Consider the following 6,440-nt stretch of genomic DNA (forward strand, 5'->3'; position numbering starts at 1 on the left):
TTATTACTCTACTTCAACCTTCCAAATCTAATGGTTAGTTATCGATACAACCTTTGCTGTACTCTAACTGAATGAAGGGCGAACCTGACAATAGCTCAGTTACTATAGAACTTTGCAAATGATCAGGTACCATAGAGCCTTACAATTGATCAAGTACCAAAAACCTTACGATACATCAGGTACTACAGAGCCTTACAATATATCAGGTACCATAAAGCTTTAAAATAGATAAGATACCATAGAACCTAACAATATATCAGGTACAATAGATGATTGTTTGACTTATAGAATAAAGAAGTAACTTGTACTGGTAAATATCAGCATTACTTACAAGAGCTTAACACTTTCACTATATCTGAACCAATAATATTTGAATTAGCACCTACAAGTTAAGTAAAAGTGCACAAACTAAACATAGTCAAAATAGAATAATATGAAAAGCAAATTCAACAGTCTTGTTTATTTGAAAACAACTGTTTTAAAACTGTCTTGTGGTGTCAATTCTGCATTGTCAGGTTGGCTGGTACCTTTGCAGTAGAGAACAGCGAGCTGACTTGGTGGATTTATCAGATCTTGTGGGAAGTTGAGCTTTTTACCAGTATGTGTTACTGATATGCAAGCGTGTGACCTCATTAAGGTTGATAACAGCTTGTCCTCGCTGTCAAAGGCATGCAGAAGCATAAGGTTCCGGATGTCCTCTGCTACTCTGAATTAAAGAAAAAATAACCATGTCATAAAAACCAATCCTATGTCAACTAGTTTCAAAAGTATTCTCAACTTTAACCAGATGTGAAGCAATTAAACAGTTTCTTTTTCAGTGAATAATTAAGTTAGCATACTCAATGAATAATATGCAACATGTGCAATTTATGCTATCATAAGAGTCGTGTCTTTTTGTCTGTGTGAAACCACAACTAAAGGTTTGGAAAAATATTACATTGCGTAGGATTCGAATTTGCAACCTTCAATCCACTACACCCAAATAGATTAGATACCATAGAACCTTACAATATATCAGATACCATTGAACCTTATAATATATCAGATATCATAAAACTTTACAATTGATCAGGTACCATAGAACCTTACAATCGAGAAAATGCATAAATTTCTATCAATGCTAGTCACTTTGTAATGTTTACTAACAAAATTAAAATTACCTTTAGTCAGGAAAAATGGAACAACTCTAGGAACGTACCTCAAGCTGAATCATTATTTCGCAATTCATGAAATTATACTTTTGCTGATCGGAACTGCCTGCAAAATTGTCACAACCTATCGGTTGGCGACAACTGCAGATGGTGCAGGTATAGAACTTGGCATGAAAGTTTAGGTATAACTGACATTCCTCCTCGGCGAGCACTAAAGAAAACAGGGAAATGTGACAGTTCCATAGTGCAACAGTGTATAGCGGCTCATCAGTTTACCACCTGAAAAAAAATATAACAGATCTCTTGTGTTACTAACTACTAGTAATAAATGTTTTGTCACAGCAGTAAGTAATATCAACTTGAACTGTATTTTTGTGCTACGCTAGGTAACCCTATGCGTAAACATAGAGTTACCTAGCGGAGCACAAAAAAATGTATTAAAATATAAATACAGCCGTCACTGTCTTCACCAATGAGATTTTACCATCATAGTTTTATTACTCTACTTCAACCTTCCAAATCTAATGGTTAGTTATCGATACACTATTTGCTGTACTCTAACTGAATGAAGGGCGAACCTGACAATAGCTCAGTTACTATAGAACTTTGCAAATGATGAGGTACCATAGAGCCTCACAATTGATCAAGTACCAAAAATCTTACGATACATCAGGTACTACAGAGCCTTACAATATATCAGGTACCATAAAGCTTCATAATAGATAAGATACCATAGAACCTAAAAATATATCAGGTACAATAGATGATTGTTTGACTTATAGAATAAAGAAGAAACTTGTACTGGTAAATATCAGCATTACTTACAAGAGCTTAACACTTTCACTATATCAGAACCAATAATATTTGAATTAGCACCTACAAGTTAAGTAAAAGTGCACAAACTAAACATAGTCAAAATAGAATAATATGAAAAGCAAATTCAACAGTCTTGTGTATTTGAAAACAACTGTTTTAAAACTGTCTTGTGGTGTCAATTCTGCATTGTCAGGTTGGCTGGTACCTTTGCAGTAGAGAACAGCGAGCTGACTTGTTAGATTTATTAGATCTTGTGGGAAGTTGAGCTTTTTACCAGTAGGTGTTACTGGAATGCAAGCGTGTGACCTCATTAAGGTTGATAACAGCTTGTCCTCGCTGTCAAAGGCATGCAGAAGCATAAGGTTCCAGATGTCCTCTGTTACTCTGAATTAAAGAAAAAATAACCATGTCATAAAAACCAATCATATGTCAACTAGTTTCAAAAGTATTCTCAACTGTAACCAGATGTGAAGCAATTAAACAGTTTCTTTTTCAGTGAATAATTAAGTGAGCATACTCAATGAATAATATGCAACATGTGCAATCTATGCTATCATAAGTGTAGTGTCCTTTTTTCTGTCTGAAGCCACAATTAAAAGTTGGGAAAAATATTACAATGCGTAGGATTCGAATTTGCAACCTTCAATCCACTACACCCAAATAGAATAGATACCATAGAACCTTACAATATATCAGATACCATTGAACCTTATAACATATCAGACATCATAAAACTTTACAATCTATCATGTACCATAGAACCTTACAGTTGAGAAAATACATAGCTTTCTATCAATGCTAGTGACTTTTTAAAATTTACACGCAAAATAAAAAATACCTTTAGTCAGGAAGAATGAAACAACTCTAGGAACGTACCTCAAGCTGAATCATTATTTCGCAATTCATGAATTTATACTCTTGCTGATCGGAACTGCCTGCAAAACTGTCACAATCTATCGGTTGGCGACAACTGCAAATGGTGCAGGTATAGAACCTGGCATGAAAGTTTAGGTATAACTGACAATCCTCCTCGGCGAGCACTAAAGAAAACAGGGAAATGTGACAATTCTATAGTGCAACAGTGTATAGCAGCTCAACAGTTTACCACTTGAAAAAAATATAACAGATCTCTTGTGTTACTAACTACTAGTAATAGGTGTTTTGTCACAGCAGTAAGTAACATCAATTTGAACTGTATTTTGGTGCTACACTAGGTAACTCTATGTGTAAACATAGAGTTACCAGGCGTAGCACAAAAAATGTATTAAAATATAAATACAGCCGTCACTGTCTTTACCAACAAGATTTTACCATCATAGTTTTATTACTCTACTTCAACCTTCTAAATCTAATGGATAGTTATCGATACAACCTTTGCTGTACTCTAACTGAATGAAGGGCGAACCTGACAATAGCTCAGTTACCATAGAACTTTGCAAATGATCAGGTACCATAGAGCCTTACAATTGATCAAGTACCAAAAACCTTACGATACATCAGGTACCATAAAGCTTCATAATAGATAAGATACCATAGAACCTAACAATATATCAGGTACAATAGATGATTGTTCAACTTATAGAGTAAAGAAGTAACTTGTACTGGTAAATATCAGCATTACTTACAAGAGCTTAACACTTACACTATATCTGAACCATTAATATTTGAATTAGAACCTACAAGTTAAGTAAAAGTGCACAAACTAAACATAGTCAAAATAGAATAATATGACAAGCAAATTCAACACTCATGTTTATTTGAAAACAACTGTTTTAAAACTATCTTGTGATGTCAATTCTACATTGTCAGGTTGACTGGTACCTTTGCAGTAGAGAACAGCGAGCTGACTTGTTAGATTTATCAGATCTTGTGGGAAGTTGAGCTTTTTACCAGTAGGTGTTACTGGTATGCAAGCGTGTGACCTCATTAAGGTTGATAACAGCTTGCCTTCGCTGTCAAAAGCATGCAGAAGCATAAGGTTCCGGATGTCCTCTGCTACTCTGAATTAAAGAAAAAATAACCATGTCATAAAAACCAATCATATGTCAACTAGTTTCAAAAGTATTCTCAACTTTAACCAGATGTGAAGCAATTAAACAGTTTCTTTTTCAGTGAATAATTAAGTGAGCATACTCAATGAATAATATGCAACATGTGCAATCTATGCTATCATAAGAGTCATGTCTTTTTGTCTCTCTGAAACCACAACTAAAGGTTTGGAAAAATATTACATTGCGTAGGATTCGAATTTGCAACCTTCAATCCACTACACCCAAATAGATTAAATACCATAGAACCTTACAATATATCAGATACCATTGAACCTTATAACATATCAGATATCATAAAACTTTACAATTGATCAGGTACCATAGCACCTTACAATAGAGAAAATACATAGCTTTCTATCAATGCTAGTCACTTTTATATGTTTACAAGCAAAATAAAGATTACCTTTCGTCAGGAAAAATGAAAAAACTTTAGAAACGTACCTCAAGCCTGATCATTATTTCGCAGTTCATGAATTTACACTTTTGCTGATCAGAACTGCCTTCAAAATTGTCACAACCTATTGTGTGGCGATAACTGCAGATGATGCAGGTATAGAACTTGGCATGAAAGTTTAGGTATAACTGACATTCCTCCTCGGCGAGCACTAAAGAAAACAGGGAAATGTGACAGTTCCATAGTGCAACAGTGTATAGCGGCTCATCAGTTTACCACCTGAAAAAAATATAACAGATCTCTTGTGTTACTAACTACTAGTAATAGATGTTTTGTCACAGCAGTAAGTAATAGCCTATCAACTTGACCTGTATTTTTGTGCTACGCTAGGTAACTCTACGTGTAAACATAGAGTTACCTAGCGTAGCACAAAAAATGTATTAAAGTATAAATACAGCCGTCACTGTCTTTACCAATAAGATTTTACCATCATAGTTTTATTACTCTACTTCAGCCTTCTAAATCTAATGGTTAGTTATCGATACAACCTTTGCTGTACTCTAACTGTATGAAGGGCGAACCTGACAATAGCTCAGTTACCATAGAACTTTGCAAATGATCAGGTACCATAGAGCCTTACAATTGATCAAGTACCAAAAACCTTACGATACATCAGGTACCATAAAGCTTCATAATAGATAAGATACCATAGAACCTAACAATATATCAGGTACAATAGATGATTGTTCAACTTATAGAGTAAAGAAGTAACTTGTACTGGTAAATATCAGCATTACTTACAATAGCTTAACACTTACACTATATCTGAACCATTAATATTTGAATTAGAACCTACAAGTTAAGTAAAAGTGCACAAACTAAACATAGTCAAAATAGAATAATATGACAAGCAAATTCAACACTCATGTTTATTTGAAAACAACTGTTTTAAAACTATCTTGTGATGTCAATTCTACATTGTCAGGTTGACTGGTACCTTTGCAGTAGAGAACAGCGAGCTGACTTGTTAGATTTATCAGATCTTGTGGGAAGTTGAGCTTTTTACCAGTAGGTGTTACTGGTATGCAAGCGTGTGACCTCATTAAGGTTGATAACAGCTTGCCTTCGCTGTCAAAAGCATGCAGAAGCATAAGGTTCCGGATGTCCTCTGCTACTCTGAATTAAAGAAAAAATAACCATGTCATAAAAACCAATCATATGTCAACTAGTTTCAAAAGTATTCTCAACTTTAACCAGATGTGAAGCAATTAAACAGTTTCTTTTTCAGTGAATAATTAAGTGAGCATACTCAATGAATAATATGCAACATGTGCAATCTATGCTATCATAAGAGTCATGTCTTTTTGTCTCTCTGAAACCACAACTAAAGGTTTGGAAAAATATTACATTGCGTAGGATTCGAATTTGCAACCTTCAATCCACTACACCCAAATAGATTAAATACCATAGAACCTTACAATATATCAGATACCATTGAACCTTATAACATATCAGATATCATAAAACTTTACAATTGATCAGGTACCATAGCACCTTACAATAGAGAAAATACATAGCTTTCTATCAATGCTAGTCACTTTTATATGTTTACAAGCAAAATAAAAATTACCTTTCGTCAGGAGAAATGAAAAAACTTTAGAAACGTACCTCAAGCCTGATCATTATTTCGCAGTTCATGAATTTACACTTTTGCTGATCAGAACTGCCGTCAAAATTGTCACAACCTATTGTGTGGCGATAACTGCAGATGATGCAGGTATAGAACTTGGCATGAAAGTTTAGGTATAACTGACATTCCTCCTCGGCGAGCACTAAAGAAAACAGGGAAATGTGACAGTTCCATAGTGCAACAGTGTATAGCGGCTCATCAGTTTACCACCTGAAAAAAATATAACAGATCTCTTGTGTTACTAACTACTAGTAATAGATGTTTTGTCACAGCAGTAAGTAATAGCCTATCAACTTGACCTGTATTTTTGTGCTACGCTAGGTAACTCTACGTGTAAA

Source organism: Watersipora subatra, chromosome 8 (genome assembly GCF_963576615.1).
Source record: "Watersipora subatra chromosome 8, tzWatSuba1.1, whole genome shotgun sequence".
Classification (NCBI taxonomy): domain Eukaryota; kingdom Metazoa; phylum Bryozoa; class Gymnolaemata; order Cheilostomatida; family Watersiporidae; genus Watersipora; species Watersipora subatra.